The 24,531-nt window shown below is 45.0% G+C and overlaps 1 long non-coding RNA gene across 2 annotated transcripts; it reads right to left on the bottom strand.

The window, feature by feature from the left end:
* Positions 1-17,993: 17,993 nt before the first annotated feature.
* Positions 17,994-23,289, bottom strand: LOC142486226 (uncharacterized). Of its 2 annotated transcripts, XR_012798871.1 has the most exons (4): positions 22,918-23,289; positions 20,438-21,332; positions 20,117-20,182; positions 17,994-18,595 (listed from the first exon to the last, which is right to left on the bottom strand). It is a non-coding gene; the product is annotated as an uncharacterized LOC142486226 (long non-coding RNA). The 2 variants fall into 2 exon arrangements; XR_012798870.1 differs by lacking the exon at positions 22,918-23,289 and having other exon boundaries at positions 20,438-22,725.
* Positions 23,290-24,531: the final 1,242 nt, after the last annotated feature.

Below are 24,531 nucleotides of genomic sequence, written 5' to 3'. Positions count from 1 at the left end.
AGATTTTAAGAGTATTCTCCCTTTCCCTGACATGATACCGAATGCACATTCAACACAACGTCGAGCCCTAGATAGTCTGTAGTTGTAAATTTCGGCCTCTCTTGATAACTATTTTCTCGGATACGGCTTCATGAGGTACTTCAGCAACGGGTAGGCCTCATCTGCTACGAGTACATGAGGCATCTTGTCCCGGTTACTTGATGGCAATGTTTTGTCAGCTGGGAACACAATTTTTTTTTGTTCGATTAACTTGAACAGTGAGGATGCACTGAACACACCACCATCGCTTTGCTTCCCAAATGCACCGACGTCAATCGCAATAAAACGACATTTGGCATCAGCAACAGCTTGCAAAACTATCGAATGAAAATGTTTGTAATTGTAGAACATTGATCCTGACTTTGCTGGGAGTTTTATTCGAATATGCTTGCCATCGATACAGCCAACGCAATTAGGGAAATTCCATTTAAACTCAAATTCCCTAGGCACATTTTCCAATATGTCAACAGTTGGGAATGGCATATGCTCAGGTTGCAATGAAATGTAAATGGTGGTGCATGTGGTATGCACTATTGATGCAACTGTGGATTTGCCATCTTAAATGAAAATGCCAATGCACGAAACGATATTCCAGTTGAAAGAAATCTGTAAAGAAACCAAAAATAAAAGGACACTATAATTAAATGTTAAGAGCAGCAGACAAACACATACAGACACAAACACATACAAATAGATATGGACACACACAATACACATACATACACACATATACAGTGGCGGCCGCCCTGAGTCTAAAGCGGCCGCCACCGCATGTAATTTAAAACCGCGTGCAGGCGTGGTTTTTCCCCGACGCGTGCCGCACATCGCTGGTGCGCGGTAACGCGTGCCAGGGTGCATGCGTGCGTGGCGCGCGTGGCGCGCGTGCCAGGGTTCCCCCGAAGGTGGTTGAAGCGGTAAGGGGGGATGCGTGTGTGCGGCCCCCGGACCCGGAGAAGCAGAGGCGGAGCAGGCAGGGGGTCGCGAGGGGAGGGGAAGGATGCGGGGAAGATGCGGCTGGCGCACGGCCAAGTTCGGCGCCAGCCGATATATGCCACGGGAAGAAACGGGTAAATGTTAGACTGAAGCTGGCCGCAGCAGTATAACCCAAACATACATACACACAGACACGCATACATATATCTATAGATATGTGGTGACAGACACACAGGCAACGACACGCGCACACGTGCACACGCGCACATATATATAATTAGACATACAGGTGTACAATGTACAAATTCACACATTAATATATTTCTAAATTTCAATATTTTTCGTGAAAAACTTACCGCAAAGTGACCATCAATCTCTCTTCGGCTCGAATGACGCGGCAAAAATTAGTCTGAACAGGAGTAATTTTTCCCTCTATTTTTTTAACAATATAATCAAATGTTGTTATAGACATTCGCATATGTTCAAAGAATTTACGTGCATGCAAACGAAGCATGGGATATAAGGTCGCAAATTCTCCAAGTGTCTCACGCTGGACATTTATATCATGGACATTTGTTGTCCTGCCACCCAAAAGTTCACTTCTGAGATACACATTATCCAATACAAAAAACATGCAGAGCTCTTTAGACAATGCCATTATACACTAAAAGTGGACAATCTGGAATTGATGGCTTTGGACGTCACGTTGATGTAAAAGGTGGTTAAGGTCCCTCTGAGTTCGAAGATCTTCTTGGAGGGCCTGGATGGTCAACTGCAGGTGCTATAACAAAGGGGGAAAATACCATATGAATGTTGTAATGAAGCAAACAATTTACAGAGTTCTGTACAAAGATGACAAAAGTTAAATGAAAGAGGAGACACCAACAAAAAGACCCAGAATGGAGGCCACGAGGAGGCCCGATTCTGCAGCAGCGACCTACCGGCAATGCGTTTTTACCACCCTCACCCTCCTGTCTGCCTTCCCTTTTACCTAATACCACCCTCTGCCTCTGCCTACCTCCCCATGCTGGAAAAGTGCTGGTATCTAGGAACCTTGCCCATGCTGTACCCTGGGCTGTCTCACTCTGCCTCTGCCCACTCAGGGTAATTGAGTCCAGACACACTCAGGTCTAAGCAATTCCCCTCACCAGCCGTGTCCTCCATGGACTCCTCTGCCTTGCTACAGGCCCTTAAACAGGTGCCCATGCTGGGTGCTGACCTCAAGGACTGACTCCAGAAAAGAGAATAACAGCAGCACTTCCAACAAAGAGGGACAAGTGCCCCCTTCACATCACCCCCCCTGCACCTCACATCACCCCCCCTTGCACATTAACCCCCCTTCCCTTGCACATCACCCCCCCTTGCACATCAACCCACCTTGCACATCAACCCCCTCTTCCCTTGCACATCAACCACCCCCCTTCCCTTGTACATCAACCACCCCCCTTCCCTTGCACATCAACCCCCCCTTCCCTTGCACATCAACCACCCCCCTTCCCTTGCACATCAACCCCCCTTCCCTTGCACATCAATCACCCCCCTTCCCTTGCACATCACCCCTTCACTTGCACACCAACCACCCCCCTTCCCTTGCACATCAACCCCCCCTTCCCTTGCACATCAACCACCCCCCTTCCCTTGCACATCGCCCCTTCCCTTGCACATCACCCCCCCCCTTACACATCAACCCCTCCTTGCACATCAACCCCCCTTTCCCTTGCACATCAACCACCCCCCTTCCCTTGCACATCAACCACCCCCCTTCCCTTGCACATCAACCCCCCCTTCCCTTGCACATATCCCCCTGCACATAAAATCACCTCCTCGCCTCCAATCACGGCGGGACTGGCCGCGCTCGCAAGCAGCAGGCACCGGAAGTGGCGCACTTGAGAGCGGGCTTGGCTCCCCCGGGGAGGAAGGGGAGAGCGGGCTCGGCTCGTGGGGGGAGGGAGAGCGGGCTCGGCTCGTGGGAGGAGGGAGAGCGGGCTCGGATCGCGGGGGGAGGGAGAGCGGGCTCGGCTCGCGGGGGGAGGGAGAGGGGGCTCAGCTCGCGGGGGCTGGGAGAGGGGGCTCAGGAGGAGCAAAGCAGCTGCCGCCGTGGGCAGCATGTTGTGCAGGCCTGCCCTATATCCGTACCTCTCTCAGTGTTCAATGGGGGAGATTGATGTTGATGTCGGCGGAGTGACATTGACGTCGGCGGCATGACGTTGACGTCGGTGACAGAATAGCCCTGCCTGCCGACACACCCACAACCCGCCTCCCAAGCGCGCTTGCTGTCTCCTCTGCCAGGACAGCAAAAAGCTCCTGGTAGAGCGAGCGGCAGCATGCAAGAGCGAGCAGCAGCACCTAAGTGCTTACTTTGTCCCAGGCCTAAGTCGCTGACCCTACCTCCCGGGAGACCAATCATATCAGCAAGGGGATCGATCTGTCACCCCATATCACAATTCCTTGATTTTTTTCTGCAACTTGTAATGAAAATGCCCAGCTATATACGGGACACCACAGACTTCATTAATAGACTGGCCAAAGTACCAGTGCTACAAGGTGCAATGTGGTTGGTAACAATGGATGTCACAAGTCTTTATACAAATATAGAACACACGGAAGGTTTGGAGGCTGTGGCGGCACAATTACAGAGACAACAAGACCGGTCTGGACCACCGACGGAGTTTCTATTACTCTTGATGAACATTGTACTGTGTAAGAATTATTTTAAATTTGAGGACAAGTTCTATCTCCAGTTGATGAGTATAGCTATGGGGTCTAATATGGCCCCATCATACGCTAACCTGTTCATGCACCAATATGAACAGACGCACATCCTCAATGACGCACCTCTGTCACAACATATTGTTGAATACATGCGCTACATTGATGATGTCTTCCTGCTGTGGGACGGTACTGAGGAAGAGCTTCTGTCATTTGTGGACTACTTGAACCAAATCGCATCCACTATTCGGTTTACATTAACCTATAGTTCAAGTAAGGTTGTTTTTCTGGACACGGAAGTCTATATAGCCGAAGGAGTACTCCTGACGAGAATACATCAGAAGGACACTGACAAGAACTCTATTCTCCTGGCTACCAGCCATCATCCAATACCTCTCAAGAAAGGGTTACCTTACTCACAGTTCCTGAGAGTGTGCCGGATTACTAGTGACAGTAAGGAACGTGATCAAGCACTTTTGAGAATGCATAAACGCTTTATGGAGAGGGGATATGATCGAAAGGACCTTGATGCATCACTTGTGAAAGCCAAGGATGTTCCTAGAGAACATCTCCTGTTGCCCTCTTCAAATACACAGAAGAAAGACAGGTTCCATGTCACCAGTACATATAGTACTGCATCAGGGATGATCAAGACGTCGATACAGCAGCACTGGAATATATTGGCCAATGATGCCACTATAGGCAAGAACTTTGTGCGTCCTCCACTATTTTGTTATAGAAGAGGACGGAATATAGGCGACTCATTAACCCGAGCAGTTCCGGTGGAGAAATACGGTAAACCCACTAGTTGGTTGAGTAGGCAACCAGGAGCATTGAAATGTCATGGGTGTACCAACTGCCAATATCTCACTCTTGGCAAGCAGTATACACACCGTCACAGCGGTAAAACATGCCAAATCCGGGACTATATGAACTGTGAAAGTAGATTTGTCGTCTACTTTATCCGTTGCCCATGTGGACTATACTATGTCGGGAAAACAACGCGAATGTTGAAAGAGTGCATCTGTCTCCACAGATCAGCCATTAGGAAGGCCCTGGCTGACAACACAGGATTGGAAGACCACAAATTACAACCGGTTGCGAGGCACTTAAAAAACTTTAAACATAGTCTCGCAACCTTGCGGTGTATGCCTATTCTGCAAGCGCATACCTCCACTCGTGGCGGTGACAGAGGGAAACTGCTCCTACAATTGGAAATTAAGCTCATTTATGAATTAGACACTATGGCACCCAGAGGGTTAAATGAGGGCTTCAAATTGGGGTGCTTTTTGTAATAGTAGCAGTGCTATAGCTGGGAGATATTTATAGGAGTTCATGTTGGGGATCCCACTGATATTTCCCTCTCTGTGTAGCTTGCATTCCCTACTCTCTCACCCCTACAGGCTTTATTCTGCCTTCCCCTTTGTCCCTCTCTCCTTTTCTTTTGTTCTTTTGTCCTTTGATCTGACTTTATTTTTTCTCTCCTTTCCCTCTAGCTTAACAATAGTCACTGTAATTTATGGTAGCTTAATATAGTGATGTTAGAATATCAATAAGTGCAATACAATTAGTATTGTGTTAGCAGGAGTTATTTAAGTAATACCATGCATTTGGAATATGCTTTTTAACCTTCAATGTGTTTTTAACTTTGCACTTTCATTTATGTTTCAGGGCTTGTAACGAGTGGTGAGGTGACGTCATCGTATTCGCACAGTTCTGTGCTCCTGCTCTCTGCTGCAGTCTGCTTCTGCCTTCACTCCCATGTCGCCATGGCAACGGGGGACGCCGTAGAATGGCTGGTGTGCTTACTGGCTCCGCCAGCGGACACGCATGCGCGGTGTGTATGGCATCTGACAGCCGGATGTAAACAGAGGAGCAGTGAGGCCGGGCTGATGCGCAGAGATGACGGGGCTCCCATGCGTCTACAACACTCCCAATTTTAATTATAAACAGCTGGTTTTGATTGCGCACACAGGTTAGTGATGGGTATATATGTTTTCCTTGGGCAGTGTTCTCCAGCACGCCCCTGAGGAAGGTCCTATATAGGACCGAAACGTTGGACTTATTTGTGCGTATTTTATGTTTCTAATACATTTTTTTGCATCATATCTTGAGTGCTGTTCTTGTCTCCTGGTGGGACACCTGGTTCACTATATATATATATAGTGAACCAGGTGTCCCACCAGGAGACAAGAACAGCACTCAAGATATGATGCAAAAAAATGTATTAGAAACATAAAATACGCACAAATAAGTCCAACGTTTCGGTCCTATATAGGACCTTCCTCAGGGGCGTGCTGGAGAACACTGCCCAAGGAAAACATATATACCCATCACCAACCTGTGTGCGCAATCAAAACCAGCTGTTTATAATTAAAATCGGGAGTGTTGTAGACGCATGGGAGCCCCGTCATCTCTGCGCATCAGCCCGGCCTCACTGCTCCTCTGTTTACATCCGGCTGTCAGATGCCATACACACCGCGCATGCGTGTCCGCTGGCGGAGCCAGTAAGCACACCAGCCATTCTACGGCGTCCCCCGTTGCCATGGCGACATGGGAGTGAAGGCAGAAGCAGACTGCAGCAGAGAGCAGGAGCACAGAACTGTGCGAATACGATGACGTCACCTCACCACTCGTTACAAGCCCTGAAACATAAATGAAAGTGCAAAGTTAAAAACACATTGAAGGTTAAAAAGCATATTCCAAATGCATGGTATTACTTAAATAACTCCTGCTAACACAATACTAATTGTATTGCACTTATTGATATTCTAACATCACTATATTAAGCTACCATAAATTACAGTGACTATTGTTAAGCTAGAGGGAAAGGAGAGAAAAAATAAAGTCAGATCAAAGGACAAAAGAACAAAAGAAAAGGAGAGAGGGACAAAGGGGAAGGCAGAATAAAGCCTGTAGGGGTGAGAGAGCAGGGAATGCAAGCTACACAGAGAGGGAAATATCAGTGGGATCCCCAACATGAACATATATATATGTCTACTATCTTGTTGGTCTATTTGTTCAGTTGTGATGCTGTTAAGATACTGTAATAAATGTTCTCTTATTTCTTTGTTTCTTTATAGATTTCTTTCTACTGGAACATCATTTGTGCCTTGGCCTTCTCATTCAAGATGGGAAAAAGCACGGTGGCATCAATAGTACATGGCACCTGCGTTGCAATTTACAATTCGTTGCAAGCAGTGCATACTGTATGCCATTCCCAACAGTTGACAATTTGAAAGATGTAGCAAAGGGATTTGAGTTTAAATGGAACTTCCCAAATTGTGTAGGGTGTATAGATGGCAAGCATATTAGAATTAAACACCCCCACCAAATCTGGAACAATGTTCTACAACTACAAACATTATCATTCCATAGTGTTGCAAGCTGTTGCTGACTCAAAATGTCGCTTTATAGCGATCGATGTTGGAGCATATGGAAAGCAAAGCGATGCTGGGGGGTTTAGAGCATCTTCACTATACAAGTTAATCGAAAATAGTACAATTGTGTTCCCAGCTGCAAAAACATTGCCATCAAGTACCAGAGAAAAGTTGCCTGATGTACTTTTGGCGGATGAGGCCTATCCGTTGTTGAAATATCTCATGAAGCCGTACCCCAGGAAAGACTTAACAAAAGAGGCAGAAATATTCAATTACAGACTATCTAGGGCCCGACGTTGCGGGGAGTGTGCATTCGGTATAATGTCTGCTAAATGGAGAATACTATTGAAAGCAATAGAAACATCTGTGCCAAATGCAAAAAGTATTGTGAAATATGTGACTGTACTGCACAGTGTGGTCATAAATTTTGAAGGTTGTAATGATCTGTCTAATGGATTCAATAAATGTACTTCCTTCGTCTCTCCCGAGAAATAAAGCCAATAATGTACCGGGGAAAATGGCAAAATGCGTACGTGATTCCTTCAAAGATTTCTTCAATGCTGAGGGAGCCGTGCCATGGCAAAATGACCTGTAAATATTCTATGTTTCTTTTTCTGAAAATTTACAAATGTCCATCTTTGATATACTGAATGTACACTGGCGACCAACTTTATTCTTACTTGGCTAGCTCCGCGAATTTCAGAATATCCCGGTGATGTGCGGTTTTGTGTCGTTTTCTCCCGGGGTGTATAGCGTTATTTTTGCGGCTGTGATTTAAGCATTTTATTCCCGCTGTCTGCAATACTGCAATGCCGTGTAAAAACGCATGGGGGCGTTTGCGAGCTGTTGTCTCTGAAGTCTAATACCTTCACGGTTCAACCTACAGTACACAGTCTGTGCGTGCGCGCGCAGTAATAGTAAAATTGCATATTTAATTTATTTTAAAGTACAGTACTGTACATGATCGGACCCTGTTGGGGTAAAGTGAGGGGGTTCCTAACATCTGGGGGAAAATGAATTTTAATTCTATGGTGAATACTAATACTAATACTAATTCTAATACTGTCTTGTTGCCGTATTATTTTGGTGGGGCTGGCTGGGTACTTCTTTAGGGGGCTGATCATTACTGTACATTAAAACTTTTCTTTTTGTTTTTTCTCAGAAAAGAAAACGGCTAATGGGATTTCGATGGATAATATTGTACTGTATGCTGATGTTTTCCGGCCGTACAGTATACTGTGTAATAAACCCGAATAAATAAAACTATGCATTTCTTCTACATGTTCAGTATCGTTTCATTATTTGTCTTCTACAGTATACTGTACAGTGGTATACAGTGCCTAACATCTGGGGGCAAAAATAATTTTATTCCTAGGTGCCCTAGAACAGAAGTTCCCACGCCAATTGCCTGTGAACTTGACCGTGGCCCTAAGTAGTTCCCACGCCAATTGCGCGAATATAATGTAAAATAACCCATTCTGTTGGTCTGAGTGGGTTGAAATTTACCTGGTCCTCATGCGGGAGGGCCCTTGCCACAGTGGCAAAATATCAGCCTTCCAAGACCCCCGAAACCGGAGATACAAAAAGACAGTTTAAAAGCACATTACCAAAGTGGCTTTTTTTCTGCCATGCAAGTCAATGGCAGAAACCTGAACTTTAACATCATCCTGACTCCGTTCTGTTGCCACGAGAGGGTCGCAATTTGCCATGCAATCCTGCCGCAACTAGGACTACATGGTCACCGAATATGAGCCCTCTAGGTCGAACAGAACCAGAGTTGTGGGTTCCAGGTTTCTGCTCATTCTGACTTAGCCGGTTCAAAGCTTTCTCCGCCATTTGCGCTCAATGGTAGGACCCTCCTCGCCGGCGTGACCCTTTCTCGCCGCCATTACTGCTGGGACCCTGTTGGGGTCAAGTGAGGAGGTTCCTAACATCTAGGGGCAAAATGAATTTTATTTCTAGGTGCCCTAGAACAGAAGTTCCCACGCCAATTGACCTAGTTCCCACGCCAATTGCCGTAGTTCCTACGCCAATTGCGCGACCAGCCAGTTAAAAAACAGTGCAGCAAGCCTCTACAGTACATTTGTTACACTGGCAAAGGAGCAAATGGAAACAATGTGAGGCAATTCAACATGGTCTTTTATTGGTGGAGTCAGTACAAAAACATTTATTTACAATATTGAAACATTTAAAGTGCACAGCAATTCTAACCATCAACACACAATAATACTGTACATACTGCAGCCTTTATTAAATTCTTCTGCCACAAAACATTTTTGGTGCATGGGGCAAAGGGAGTTAAAGTGACTTGCTTTTTATGTACTGTATTTGGGGGCTGTCTTTGGGGGTTTACTCATCCAATTATTATGATGAACTGCCTTTTGAAATGACACTGCTGTTAACTATTTCAGCCACACACCTCCAGAGTTTTTAATCCCTCCCTAGCCAAGCGTCAATCGGCTGAGTCACCCTCGCCTACAGTACCATCCCCCTCTCTCCACTGGGTCATTGATCTTCTGCATATTGCCATTGTGTTCTTAATCCGCCCATAGCCGAGCTACAAACACTCAACTCAGCACGCCTGCGTCTAATCACACCATCCCCCTCCCCAACCCTTAGAGGCCTGTTGTTTGAACGGTAATTCTTTGAAAAATCCCCTCTCGAATTTGAAATGTAAATCTGATGTGCACAGCACTGTGAGAATTGAGAGTACACTGATACAGTATTTCATCAGGGTGTGAAAATATTTGTCAGTCACTATGGTTTACAGTCACATGTTTTAATACAATACAGTACATTCTTTAATATCTTTAAAATAAAAAAATATAAATCCTGTATATACAGTTCTGTAAGTACATATAATGTAAAATAACCCGTTCTGTGGGTCTGAGCGGGTTGAAATTAACCTGGTCCACTGCTGGGACCATGTTGGGGTCAAGTGAGGAGGTTCCTAACAGTACAGTACATTTGTTACACTGGCAGTACAAAAACATTTATTTACAATATTGAAACATTTAAAGTGCACAGCAATTCTAACCATCAACACACAATAATACATTCTGCAGCCTTTATTAAATTCTTCTGCCACAAAACATTTTTGGTGCATGGGGCAAAGGGAGTTAAAGTGACATTTTAAGTAACATCTCCTTTATTAAAGAAACCCAGTACTGTATACAGTACAGTACAGTGGGATGGTGCGCAACACTGTCAGTCAGACCTGCACCAGTTCAGTCCTAGAGGGCAGCAAACAGGGCAGGTTTTCAGGGCAACATTGAAAACCGTGCCTGTTTGCAGCCCTCAGGGACTGGAGTTGTGCATGTCCTGTGAAAAAAAACACACAACAACATCTCCTTTGTTTACAGTAAGTACAGCAGGTACTGTAGGGAAAAACATGTACAGTAGAGTACAATACAGTTCAGCACAACAGTATGGTCTCACTGACAGTCCTCCACATTGTCCATTCATGGCCGATTCCTTGCATGGCGCAAAACGCCATTAATGCAGTCTCTAACGCCTTTCATTACAGGATCTGTAACTGTATAAAAGCGCCGCAATTCTTCCACAATGTTTTTCCTTAAATTGGCAGGAAGGGCCTTTTTTACGCGATTCCCATCGTAGTTCACTTTGAACAACCACTCGCAGTACAACGTGTAGGGAACATGGTGCTTAAAAATGATCAAGGCATACTTGTGGGGTACACCAGCACTCATCACCCTATACTTCTCCCTAAGCGCCGCTGTCAGATCGCGCAGGGTGATGTCGGGCACTGTTTCGATGCGAGCGGGTGTAGGTCTTTTGGGAGCGGGTGTGCTTGTGGCGACGGGCGATGGTAGGATGTCTGGGAGGAAGCTTTCCTCCGGTCGTGGTCGCCGTGTTGTCTCCTGGCGTGGTCTTGACGGGGTTGTCATGTCCTCCTCAACGGCATACATGTACACTACATCTTCTGGTGGAGGGGGTGCTCTTGGTGATGGAAGGGGGTCGAAGGTCCCATTCATCACATCCATGTCACCCTCCTGCTCCGGCGTCGGGGAAACAGGGGCATTAGCACCGAGCAAATAATGTATGCCCGCAATGTCAGCCTCTATCTTCTCCATCCGTTGATCCATCCGTTGCTCCATTTGTAGCATCCGTTGCTCCACATTTAACATGGTCTCCAGAAGCAGATCTATCTTTTCCAGCACAATAGAATTCCCGGGGAGATCCACACTTATCCCATTCAGCATCCGGTCCAACGAGCTGCTTCTTGTGCATGGCGTCTGGACATCTGGGGAGATGGGTGCAACGGAGGATGAGATGGGGGTTCCATGGAGAGAAGCGGCATCGATGAAGAGTGGAGGAGGTGACCTGTGGATACCCGGTAGAGGAGAAGTGGTAGCGTCGAAGAGGGATGGAGAAGGTGACCTTTGGATTTCCGGGTGAGAAGCAGAGTCGTCTAAGAGCAAAGGAGAAAGTGACCCGTGGATTTCAGAGGCGGCAGCGTCGTCAGATGGAACCGGAGAAGATGGGGGTGGAGAAGACGGGATGAAGATTTCCGGGACAGCTAAAGCAGAGTCGTCGAAGCATATGGGAAGTGGTCTGCGGGTCTGATGGGTTGGCTGCCATTCGTTTTGCGTAGAGAGCGTATTACCGTATATCTTCTTCACATAATGAGGCTTACGTCTAAGAAAACCCTTAACCTTTGGGGTCAGCAGAAGGTTTTCTTTATTGGCCTTAGCCTGTCGCTTTGCCCTTGGCGTGGAAACAGCAACCGCCTTTCGCTTTTTCAGCATGACAGGCACGGCAGAGGTGAGAGGGTTCTTGCGTCCATAGAACCGGGGATGCTCCATGGAAGCAAGTGGCACAATGCAGTACAGTATCTGGACAAGGGCAAGTTCAGATAAAGATCCTGGAGTGGTGGCCTATGCAAAGTGTATGACCTTTTATGCATGGCGGCCAGGTACAGGTGTTGAAAGGTGTTGAAAGTGGGCGTGTGAGTCATTACCGTATAAATACACCATCCATTTTGTGTATTGACTAAACATTGAATATACATTCTTGTGTTTGTATTTCTTTCCACTCGCAGCAATGCCTGTTAAAAAGATTTCAAAGGATCTCAGCATGCGAATTAAGGAGATGTACACGAGCGGACACCGAATTGCTGCTATCCAACGTTGGTTAGCTACTTCTGACCTCGTTGTGCCATTAACCACCGTGAGCAATCATGCACAAGGAAAAAACAGAGACCGGAAAAAGGCACCAAGGGATACAAACGCATAAGTATATTTATAAAACTTAACAAAAAAAAATATAGAAAACTGTACTGTACATCTACAGTACAGTTCTGTATCTACTGTAATACTGATGTTATTTCTGTTGATTTATATTACAACATACTGTACAGTAGTTTGTCTATTTATATTTATAGTACAGAAGTATAATGTACATTTTTTGTATATTTCAATTAATCTTACAACGGTATATACTGAATAGGATGCACTGTATATTTATATTTATATTACAACAGTATATTTATTTTGTATATTTATATTTATAGTACAACAGTATATATATTTTGTCTATTTATATTTATAGTACAGCAGTATAGTGTACATTTTTTGTATATTTCAATTAATCTTACAACGGTATATCCTGAATAGGATGTACTGTATATTTATATTTATATTACAACAGTATATTTATTTTGTATATTTATATTTAATGTACTGTATATTACAACATTACATTTATATACATTTTATATTGCTGCATATTAATAAAACAATATAATTTCTTTACATTGTAGGTAGACAACTGTTCTGGTGGACAAAATAAGTGAGGAGAATGATGAGAGGAGTGCATTAAGGGTCAAATACACTCTGCAGGAAAAGCACAATCTGACTGTATCCGAGACCAGCATAAAGAAGATGAGATGCAGCATTGGATGGAAATATGGACGTGTGAGATTAGTACTGGACAGTACAGGAGGTAAAAGTGTTGTTTAGCAAACTGTACTGCACTGTGCCGCTAAAAGAAAAATTTCCTTGTCATTACAGAGCGTACCCCATGATACGGGACGCAAACAAAATCAAAAGAGTGGTCCAGGCCCAGGCATGGATCGACAGTGGGGAGACTTTCCAGGATTGCATCTTCACTGATGAGTCTACTGTGTCGCTGGAGAGATTTGCAAGATTTGTGTTCCACAAAAAAGGCCGCTTATCTTTGAAGCCGCGGCCAAAACACCCTGTGAAGCTGCATGTGTGGGGTGCCATTTTTAGGCGTGGACCAGGATGCATTGTCATCTTTGAAGGTAAAATGTATCAAATATAATGTCGCCTAATGCACTGTACTTGACTAGTGTTGCCTTACCGTGTGCACTGTACTGTACTATTGTGCAGTTTTTTGAGCAATTTTCTTTTCTTGCTATAGGAATCATGAATAAAGCTTTCTTCCAAGACAACATTGTGCCCGAGATGCAATACATCACACGCGACTTCCCCAGTGGTCACCGCTTCTACCAGGACAACGATCCCAAGCACACTGCGTCAACGGCGCATATCCTTGAGCGCGGCATCAACTGGGTGAAGACGCCAGCGGAGTAAGTGCAGTAGACCGTGTCCCATTTTTGTTCCCCACTGTTTTTAGCTCTTAAACCAATTGTCCTTTCTTTCCAATGACAGGTCGCCAGACTTCAATCCGATCGAAATGGTCTGGCATCAGCTGAAGGACCATATCCGGAAAGTGGTGAAACCCTCCAAAAAGGACGAGTTGTTGAAAGGCATACTGAGTTTTTGGAACGATGTAATCACCGTGGAACGCTGCAATAAATATATTGACCATATTGCCACTGTGTTGCCCATTGTCATCGCGCGTAATGGGCAAGCATCAGGAAAGTAGTACTGTGCTGTAGTATTGTAAGTACAGTATGTTACAGGTAAGTATGGCAAAGATTTTTTCTTTCCAGATAGTAAGAGTACTAGTACTGTATACAGTAGTTAGTTTTTTCTTTACAGAGAGAGCAGCACCAGCCATCAGGTTACAGTACATATAATTTAACAGTAGTCAGAGTATACAGTAGTTCCAGTACAGTATACAGTACACTACTGCACCGACACACTTTATTCGAGCAAATACCCAGTATGTACCTGGCAGATACCTGGAATGTGCCGCTCCTCACCTCTGACAAGCCCCGTTGCGTTTGCCTTCCCAGCCTGGGTTCATGCCTGGCTGACGGGCGGCTGATCTGTTAAATGATAATGATTAGGATTTAATAGGCTGCAATGCTTCGCGTGTCTACCAGATGGCATAAATTCATGAATTGTAATGCAGTATATATATATATATACTGTGCAGTATTGCAGCCAGCGGGAATAAAATGCTTCAATCCCTGCCTGGAAAATAACCCAATGCACTCGGGCAGAAAACAGTGACAAACCTCAATACACCCGGGTATACCCGAATTCGTGGAACTAGCCGAGCTCGAATAAAGTGTGTCGCCAGTGTAGTTTGACAGTACTACAATAACTGCCTACTGCAGTAACTGCCCCATTTTTTTTCTTTCCAGAAAAAGCTGCACCAGCCACCTACAGTAGATCTGCCATAATACAGTACAGTAACTGCACACATTTTTGGTTTTCTTGTCGTTCCAGGAAAAACGGTGGCCTAGGGGGATGGGGGCGTTGTGTCCAGTCAAATCTGCTTATACAGTCAAATGTACAGTATATAAACAGCAGCAATGATGTACACAAAACCTCTCCTCTCTCAATGAACTACTGTACTGCAGACAGAATGAGGAAAAGATAAAGACTAAAGAAAAATTAATTTTACTATACAGTACAGTATATACAGTACAGTATATTATACTGTACATTACAGTACTGTACTGTATATACTGTAGTATTAAATAATATTCTTATAAATGTACATTACTCATGTTTCCCCATGTTTTACAAAGGTTTTCCAAATGGTTATCCAATTTCAAGCTGCCAAAATAACTTAATAAAGACTGCATTACTGTATGTATTATTCCTGATTATTTTTATATTTGTATTTTTTGGTTCCTGATAAAATAAAATAAATATTTATTCACTTTCCTGCGAATCATAATCGCTGACAGCCACCCCTACAGTGCACCAATGAATTATTTTATTTATTTATTTATAAAATATTTTACCAGGATTTATATATTTTTATTTTAAAGATATTAAAGAATGTACTGTATTGTATTAAAAACATGTGACTGTAAACCATAGTGACTGACAAATATTTTCACACCCTGATGAAATACTGTATCAGTGTACTCTCAATTCTCACAGTGCTGTGCACATCAGATTTACATTTCAAATTCGAGAGGGGATTTTTCAAAGCATTACTGTTCAAACAACAGGCCTCTAAGGGTTGGGGGAGGTGTGATTAGACGCAGGCGTGCTGAGTTGAGTGTTTGTAGCTCGGCTATGGGCGGATTAAGAACACAATGGCAATATGCAGAAGATCAACGACCCAGTGGAGAGAGGGGGATGGTACTGTAGGCTAGGGTGACTCAGCCGATTGACGCTTGGCTAGGGAGGGATTAAAAACTATGGAGGTGTGTGGCTGAAATAGTTAACAGCAGTGTCATTTCAAAAGGCAGTTCATCATAATAATTGGATGAATAAACCCCCAAAGACAACCCCCAAATACAGTACATAAAAAGCAAGTCACTTTAACTCCCTTTGCCCCATGCACCAAAAATGTTTTGTGGCAGAAGAATTTAATAAAGGCTGCAGTATGTACAGTATTATTGTGTGTTGATGGTTAGAATTGCTGTGCACTTTAAATGTTTCAATATTGTAAATAAATGTTTTTGTACTGACTCCACCAATAAAAGACCATGTTGAATTGCCTCACATTGTTTCCATTTGCTCCTTTGCCAGTGTAACAAATGTACTGTAGAGGCTTGCTGCACTGGTTTTTAACTGGCTGGTTGCGCAATTGGCGTGGGAACTTCTGTTCTAGGGCACCTAGGAATAAAATTCTTTTTGCCCATAGATGTTAGGCACTGTATACCACTGTACAGTATACTGTGGAAGACACAATGAAACAATACTGAATATGTAGAATAAATGCATAGTTTTATTTATTCAGGGTTTATTACACAGTATACTGTACGGCCGGAAAACATCAGCATACAGTACAATATTATCCATCGAAATCCCCCCATTAGCCGTTTTCTTTTCTGAGAAAAAACAAAAAGAAAAGTTTTAATGTACCGTACAGTACAGTAATGGTCAGCCTCCTAAAGAAGTACCCAGCCAGCCCCACCAAAATAATACGGCAACAAGACAGTACTCACCATTGAATTTCCCATTCAGCTTGCGCCGGCGCCGGTCCACTGCCAGTCCAGCTTCCTTCATCATCCACGTCGATAGTTGGCAGCGGGACTAGGTGAGGCTGGAAATCGCTTAGGTACATGCAAGCTTCATCAAAACTGCATGCCAAATCCAGCTCAGCCTCAGGCTCAGGCTCAGGGTTGTCACTGACAGTGGGACCGTCATTGGAAGCCGGTGCTGGTGCTGGTGCATTGCTTGGCAGCGACTGTCGCTTCTTAGTTGGTTTTCACACGACCCTTCGCCTTTTGCCGCCTCCATGATCATAGATACGGGAAAAATCCGGTGACACACACCAATACCCTCCATCAAATTGGGGCTCAATACGGTGAAAAAAGGGGTCACTACATAACCTTTTCCTTACTGCACGCTTCCACGTATGAGGAGTTGGCGAAAATTTGTAAAAGTCATATTTTTCGATAAAATACTGATAAATTTGAGCAACTGTTGCCATCTTATCCTCTGTTGCATTAATCGCGGCCCATATCACATACGCGTAACTTCTGTCGGGTTTTTGGAAAGCAGGCTGCACTTGAACACTCATGGTGGGTCTCTGCAGAATAGTGTAACACAAACTGAAACTGGTCTTTGTCTTTCTTTAATATGAAAAGCCTAAATTGATACATTTTGACAACTCTTCCTTCAGTCTCAAGGCCAAGGCCAAGTTACAATGGCACACTGTGGCACAGTATCTTTTTTAAACGAAACACCTGCAAGCCGACACATTACTGATTCGGCGCATTACAAGTCATGAATTTATGCCATCTGGCGGACACGCGAAGCATTGCAGCCTAGTAAATCCTGAACCATTATCAATTAACACATCAACCGCGCGTCAGCCGGGCATGCGCCTGGCTGGGAAGGCAAAAGGAGCCCGGCATGCTCCAGGTGAACAGCGTGGCATTCCAGGAACATGCCAGGTAAAAGCCGCTGATTAGTAAGAATAAAAGCTGCCGCAGCAGTATTTAACATTGTTAATCATAATAAACGTGTTTTGTTTGATGAAGAAGTACTTTCCTCTCTCCCCCTCCAGTCACTCACATCCGTCGCTGCCTCTGTACTCCAGTGTGTGTGTGTGTGTGTGTATCGGTGTATATGTGTGTATCTATGTGTGTGTATCGCTATGTGTGTGTGTATTGGTGTATATGTATCGCTATGTGTGTGTGTGTGCGTGTGTATCGGTGTATATGTGTGTGTATCTATGTGTGTGTGTGTGTATCGCTATGTGTGTGTGTGTGTGTGTATCGGTGTATATGTGTGTGTATCTATGTGTGTGTGTATTGGTGTATATGTGTGTGTGTATCGCTATGTGTGTGTGTGCATCGCTATATGTGTGTGTGTGTATCGGGGTGTGTGTGTGTATCGGTGTATATGTGTGTGTATCTATGTGTGTGTGTGTATTGGTGTATATATATATGTGTGTGTGTATGTGTGTGTGTGTGTCGCTATGTGTGTGTGTGTGTGTGTGTGTCATTTTGTCGATATGTATGTCCTTATATATTTTTCATGTTACAAGTCAAATATATATTAAGAAGAGAATCAGCCAATTTTCAAAACCAGTAAAATATTTATTAACTATTGAAAACACAACTTATAAGAAAACTTTTAAATAACTTTTACTTTAAACTGTAAACATAAAACATCTCAACGTATTTCAAATTACTTCATGCCAATACATTTCTACTGGGAGGCGTCAAATTCCTCCACAGTATCATGAACAAGTTCCTAAAACTTTCGTCTGTAACGAAGTTTTGACATTTTGTCCAGTGGCGTGATATAATGTAAGAAACTTTTAAAGAAATCCATGTCCTCATTGCTGCCCGCCATCATTTCATGTAGAAGTCCAAATTTCTGTTCCTCGATATTAATCATTTTACGACGTAAATCGTTAGTGGTCCTGGCTTTTTTGGCGACTGGTTCAGCAGCCGCCACACACACAGGAACTACCTCGTCTTCGACGAAGGACAGCTCAACGAAGCTGTCCTGTGTACTTGTTTCCTCCAGGTTTGACTCGGTTCTCGCTGGGAGCATTTGTTCTTTCAGAAACATCATATTTGCAAATTAAGGCCACGTTGATGTATATCCGCTGGTGGTGCCTGGACCGGGGTCTCCTGATCGTGGTGGCTTCACTTTTTTTTAACTCTCTTCTGAAAGCATCTGTTAGATTCTTCCATTTATTTTTGGCAACATCCGCTATAAATAGAAATAAAATATATATATATTTTCTTGTAATATATATAACATATTACATTATTGCTGTATGGGGTATGGAAAATATGTTACCACAGGGGGGTGGGGACGCTGTTAGGGGTATGGAAAATGTTACCACAGGGGGATGGGGACGCTGTTAGGGGTATGGAAAATATGTTACCACAGGGGGGTGCGGACGCTGTAAGGGGTATGGAAAATATGTTACCACAGAGGGGTGCGAACGCTGTAAGGGGTATGGAAAATATGTTACCACAAGCGGGTTCGGACGCTGTAAGGGGTATGGAAAATATGTTACCACAGGGGGGTGCGGACGCTGTAGGGGGTATGGAAAATATGTTACCCCAGGGGGGTGCGGACGCTGTAAGGAGTTTGGAAAATATGTTACCACAGGGGGGTGTGGACGCTGTAAGGGGTATGGAAAATATGTTACCACAGGGGGGTGCGGAAGCTTTAAGGGGTATGGAAAATATGTTACCACAGGGGTGTGCGGATGCTGTAGGGGGTATGGAAAATATGTTACCACAGGGGGGTGCGGACGCTGTAGGGGGTATGGAAAATGTTACCACAGGGGGGTGTGGACGCTTAAAGGGGTATGGAAAATATGTTACCACAGGGGGGTGCGGAAGCTTTAAGGGGTATGAAAAATATTTTACCACAGGGGGGTGCGGACGCTTTAAGGCAGGCCTGCACAACACGTGGCCGCGGGGCGCATGCGGCTTTCCCACGTCCTCCTCCCTCCCGAGCCTTCACTCCCGGCCGCGAGTCCTCCTCTCCTGACCGCGAGTCCCCCCCTCCTCTCCCGGCCGTGGGTCTCCCCCTCCTCTCCTGGCCGCGAGTCCCCCCCTCCCCCGCCCGGGAGCCCCCTCCTCTCCCGCCCAGGAGCCACGAACCCCCTCTCAGGACTGCACGAGCATGCTAGTCCTGCCTTCTCCATGAGGTGCCGTTAGGGGGAGGTGAGGTGCCGTTGGGTGGGAGGTGAGGTGCCGTTGGGGGAGGTGAGGTGCCAGGGGGGGTGAGGTGCAAGGGGGAGGTGAGGTGCAAGGGGGGGTGAGGTGCAGAGAGGGGTGAGGTGCAGGGGGGGGGGGTGAGGTGCAGGAGGGGGTGAGGTGCAGGGGGGGTGAGGTGCAGGGGGGGTGAGGTGCAGGGGGGTGAGGTGCAGGGGGGTGGGATGTGTGGTCTGCAAGGGGGTATTGTGTGTTTTGTGGAGGGGGAGTATCGTGTATGGGTGAGGGGGAGAGATGGGGGTATGAGATAGAGGGTGAGTCTCGCAAAGGTTGATGATGAGGGGTGCAGGGGGAGATATGAGGATGAGGGGTGCTGGGGGAGATATGAGGATGAGGTGTGCTGGGGTAGATTTGAGGATGATGGGGTGCTGGGGCAGATATGAGGATGATGAGGGGTGCTGAGAGAGATTGATGAGGGGTGCTGGAGGAGATATGAGGATGATGATGATGATGAAAGGTGCTGGGGGAGATATGATGATGATGATGATGATGATTTTACCCGTGTGGTCCGAATCTGTTTTCCTTGGAGCAGTTCGGCCCTTCTCGCTTTACAAGTTGTGCAGGCCTGCTTTAAGGGGTAAGGAAAATATGTTACCACAGGGGGGTGCGGACGCTGTAGGGGGTATGGAAAATATGTTACAACAGAGGGCTGCGGACGCTGTAGGGGGAATGGAAAATATGTTACCACGGGGGGGTGCGGATGCTGTAAGGGGTATGGAAAATATGTTACCACAGGGGGGTGCGGACGCTGTAGGGGGTATGGAAAATATGTTACCACAGGGGGGGTGCGGACGCTGTAGGTGGTATGGAAAATACTTACATGAAATGTTCAGATTGAGCCCTATCTCCTTCCAGAGCTTGTCATGCACCATCCTGTCATGGTATAATTTTGCACGTTTGTTGTATAATAAATCCCTCACTGAGACCTCTGAAATCAGTAATTCAATAAGTGCAGGATCCATTTTACCTATACCAGCCTGCTCCTTCAATATATTCTCACGATTATCAGCAGCTACTTGTAGAAACTTGGTACTTCCTTCCTATTGGCTGGTTCCTGGTCACGTGATCAGCCCTCCACGCCGAAACTTAAATCTTCATGTCGGCTTCAACTCAGTACGCCTCCGCACGGCTGCGGAAGCATGCGGCGGCATGCACTAAAGCCACCCACCATGCCGATGCAAGGGGTAAGACAGGAGGCTCAGCGCTGTCTTCCACAGCATGCTCGGGGCCTTATCCTGCAGGGAGGGGGAGGAGTCTGTTACTGGCAGCTTCCTCTTATCCTGCAGGGAGGAGTCAGTGTCTGGCAGCTTCCTCTTATCCTGCAGGGAGGAGTCAGTGTCTGGCAGCTTCCTCTAATCCTGCAGGGAGGGGGAGGAGTCAGTGTCTGGCAGCTTCCTCTTATCCTGCAGGGGGGGGAGGAGTCAGTGTCTGGCAGCTTCCTCTTATCCTGCAGGGAGGGGGAGGAGTCAGTGTCTGGCAGCTTCCTCTTATCCTGCAGGGAGGGGAGGAGTCAGTGTCTGGCTTCTTCCTCTTATCCTGCAGGGAGGGAGAGGAGTCAGTGTCTGTCAGCTTCCTCTTATCCTGCAGCGAGGGGGAGGAGTCAGTGTCTGTCAGCTTCCTGTTATCCTGCAGCGAGGGGGAGGAGTCAGTGTCTGGAAGCTTCCTCTTATCCTGCAGGGAGGGGAGGGGTCAGTGTCCGGCAGCTTCCTCTTATCCTGCAGGGAGGAAGAGGAGGGAGGGGGAGGAGTCAGTGTCTGGCAGCTTCCTCTTATCCTGCAGGGTGGGGGAGGAGTCAGTGTCTGGCAGCTTCCTCTTATCCTGCAGGGAGGGGGAGGAGTCAGTGTCTGGCAGCTTCCTCTTATCCTGCAAGGAGGGGGAGGAGTCAGTGTCTGGCAGCTTCCTCTTATCCTGGAGCGAGGGGGAGGAGTCAGTGTCTGGAAGCTTCCTCTTATCCTGCAGGGTGGGGGAGGAGTCAGTGTCTGGCAGCTTCCTCTTATCCTGCAGGGAGGGGGAGGAGTCAGTGTCTGGCAGCTTCCTCTTATCCTACTGGGAGGGGGAGGAGTCAGTGTCTGGCAGCTTCCTCCTATCCTGCAAGACTGTGGGGGTCAGTGTCTTGCTCTTACTGTACTTCCTGTCCTATTACCTCCTCTGTATGGCACCAACATATTCCGTAGAGCAGTACAATGTGGGTTGGGAGGGAAAGAACATTGTATTGAAAGAACCATTGCAGTTTTAACCTCTATACTGTTTTATTCCATGTCTTTTTAAACAAAATTATGTATGAATTAGACAAACAATGAGTAATTAAGAGACAGGGCATGTGAAAAAAAATTAAAAGGCGGGATGTGTGCCAAGCACGCTTATTCTAAGGCCTCAGCCAGGCTGGCGCTGAGCTGGCGGGCGCGCTCACGCTGGCCGCAATTAAACATATTGTGGCAATGTGTGTGGCCAGCGTGAGCAAGCATCTGCGCCCGCTCAGCGCTTAGAGCAAGCAAATTAAATTTTGCTACGTCAATGAGGGCGAACCAGCTCCGTGACGTCATGGCTGCACCCCCATGCAAGTGCGCCTAGCTGGCCATGAATCGCCGAGCAGGGCATGGCGCAGCGCATGAGCGCCAGCGAGCCCGTCCCCTGCCTGGCCGAGGTTTAAGTGAAACTTCTTTGTGTTTTGTCACTGAAATTGTTTTTTGATAGAATTAAATACTTGAGTATAATTTTTTTTTTCCTGCTGAAATTTGTATAGTATCAGTTGGAAAACACAATACAATTGATTTACTGTATGGTAACTGTTAGGACCAATATGTCAGGCCAGAATCTGCACACATGTTAAGCTTCCATTTTTTCTGGTCATAACTAGTTAAGATTCTGTAGTCAGCCTTTTGCTGAAATATAATTCCTAACAATATTTATTTTCTTTCTGCTAAGGATATTGCTAAGATACTTTTGTGTTGTCAATTTCCTGATGTTTTAGTTAGAATATAATAGAATGGTTCTCTGCAAGAAGCAAAATAGTGTAATATAGTTGCTAAAGACTCAAGGTCTCTTTTCATAACAGACAATGAATAAGCTATGTAGTCAGACATTGCTTGTATTGTAAAAGACATGTCCCAAAAGACACGCCACTAATATGTCCTGCCCCTAAATCACGCCTCGAATCAAAGCTACGCCCAAGACACACCTAGGATACGCCTATGTTACACCTAGGATACGCCTATGTTACGCCTCTAACCAATATCTTCCTTTTTTCTATATAAAAGTCATTACCCTATGAGTAATAAATTGAGACAAAGGATTTGAAACCTGGCTTGCGTTACGTTTCATTTCGTTCGTCTTCCAGGCCTGAAGTTCACCAAAGACCGGAGATAACAGTGGCAGGGCGTGAAAGCTTCTCCGGGGAAGTCTGCTGCAAACGGTGCAGATGGTGTAGTATCCAGTCACAAGCCTTCAGTGTACCTGGCAGAGGAAAGGTTCCTCTCGGTTCTGAAGCATAGGTGAGGAAATTAGATTTTCCTTCAGTAACTAAAGTAAGATACATATTTTGGATTGAAAAGTATCTAAATGCCATTGAAACAAGATATCCTCTCCATAGGAAAGTAATCAGCGGGCACTGCTTGGACAAAAAATGGCAAGAAGGCTGGAAAGAAGGATTGAAAGAAGAAAAGAAAGAAGGAAAGAAAAAGGAAAGAAAGAAAGAAGGACAGAAAGAGGAAAGAAAGAAGGAAAGAAGGAAAGAAAGAAAGAAGGAAAAAAAGAAGGAAAGAAGGAAAGAAGGAAAAAAGGAAAGAAAGAAAGAAGGAAGGACAGAAAGAAGGAAAGAAAGAAGGAAGGACAGAAAGAAGGAAGGACAGAAAGAAGGAAAGAAGGAAAGAAAGAAGGAAAGAAAGAAGGAAAGAAAGAAAGAAAGAAGGAAAGAAGGAAGGAAAGAAAGAAGGAAAGAAGGAAAGAAAGAAAGAAGGAAAGAAGGAAAGAAAGAAAGAATGAAGGAAGGAAAGAAGGAAAGAAAGAAGGAAGGAAAGACGGAAAGAAAGAAGGAAAGAAAGAAAGAAAGAAGGAAAGAAGGAAAGAAAGAAGGAAAGAAGGAAAGAAGGAAGGAAAGAAAGAAGGAAAGAAAGAAAGAAGAGAAAGAAGGAAAGAAAGAAAGAAGGAAAGAAAGAAGGAAAAAAAGAAGGAAAGTAGGAAAGAAAGAAGGAAAGAAAGAAGGAAATAAGGAAAGAAAGAAGGAAAGAAGGAAAGAAAGAAGGAAGGAAAGAAAGAAGGAAAGAAAGAAAGAAAGAAGGAAAGAAGGAAAGAAAGAAGGAAAGAAGGAAAGAAAGAAGGACAGAAGGAAGGAAGGAAAGAAAGAGGGAAAGAAAGAAAGAAAGAAAGAAGGAAAGAAAAGAAGGAAGGAAGGAAAGAAAGATAGAAGGAAAGAAGGAAAGAAAGAAGGAAAGAAGGAAACAAAAGTAGGAAGGAAGGAAAGAAAGAAAGAAGGAAAGAAGGAAAGAAAGAAGGAAAGAAGGAAAGAAAGAAGGAAAGAAAGAAGGAAAGAAGGAAGGACAGAAAGAAGGAAAGAAGGAAAGAAAGAAGGAAAGAAAGAAGGAAAGAAGTAAAGAAAGAAGGAAAGAAAGAAAGAAGGAAAGAAAGAAGGAAAGAAAGAAGGAAAGAAAGAAAGAAGGAAAGAAAGAAGGAAAGAAAGAAGGAAGGAAAGAAAGAAGGAAAGAAAAGAAGGAAAGAAAGAAGGAAAGAAAGAAGGAAAGAAAGAAGGAAAGAAAGAAGGACAGAAAGAAGGAAAGAAGGAAAGAAAAGAAGGACAGAAAGAAGGAAAGAAGGAAAGAAAGAAAGAAGGAAAGAAGGAAAGAAGGAAAGAAAGAAGGAAAGAAGGAAAGAAAAGAAGGAAAGAAAGAAGGAAAGAAAAGAAGGAAAGAAAGAAGGAAA

The sequence above is a fragment of the Ascaphus truei genome, unplaced genomic scaffold (genome assembly GCF_040206685.1).
Source record: "Ascaphus truei isolate aAscTru1 unplaced genomic scaffold, aAscTru1.hap1 HAP1_SCAFFOLD_791, whole genome shotgun sequence".
Lineage (NCBI taxonomy): Eukaryota > Metazoa > Chordata > Amphibia > Anura > Ascaphidae > Ascaphus > Ascaphus truei.
This window is presented reverse-complemented; position numbering and strand designations above follow the sequence as displayed.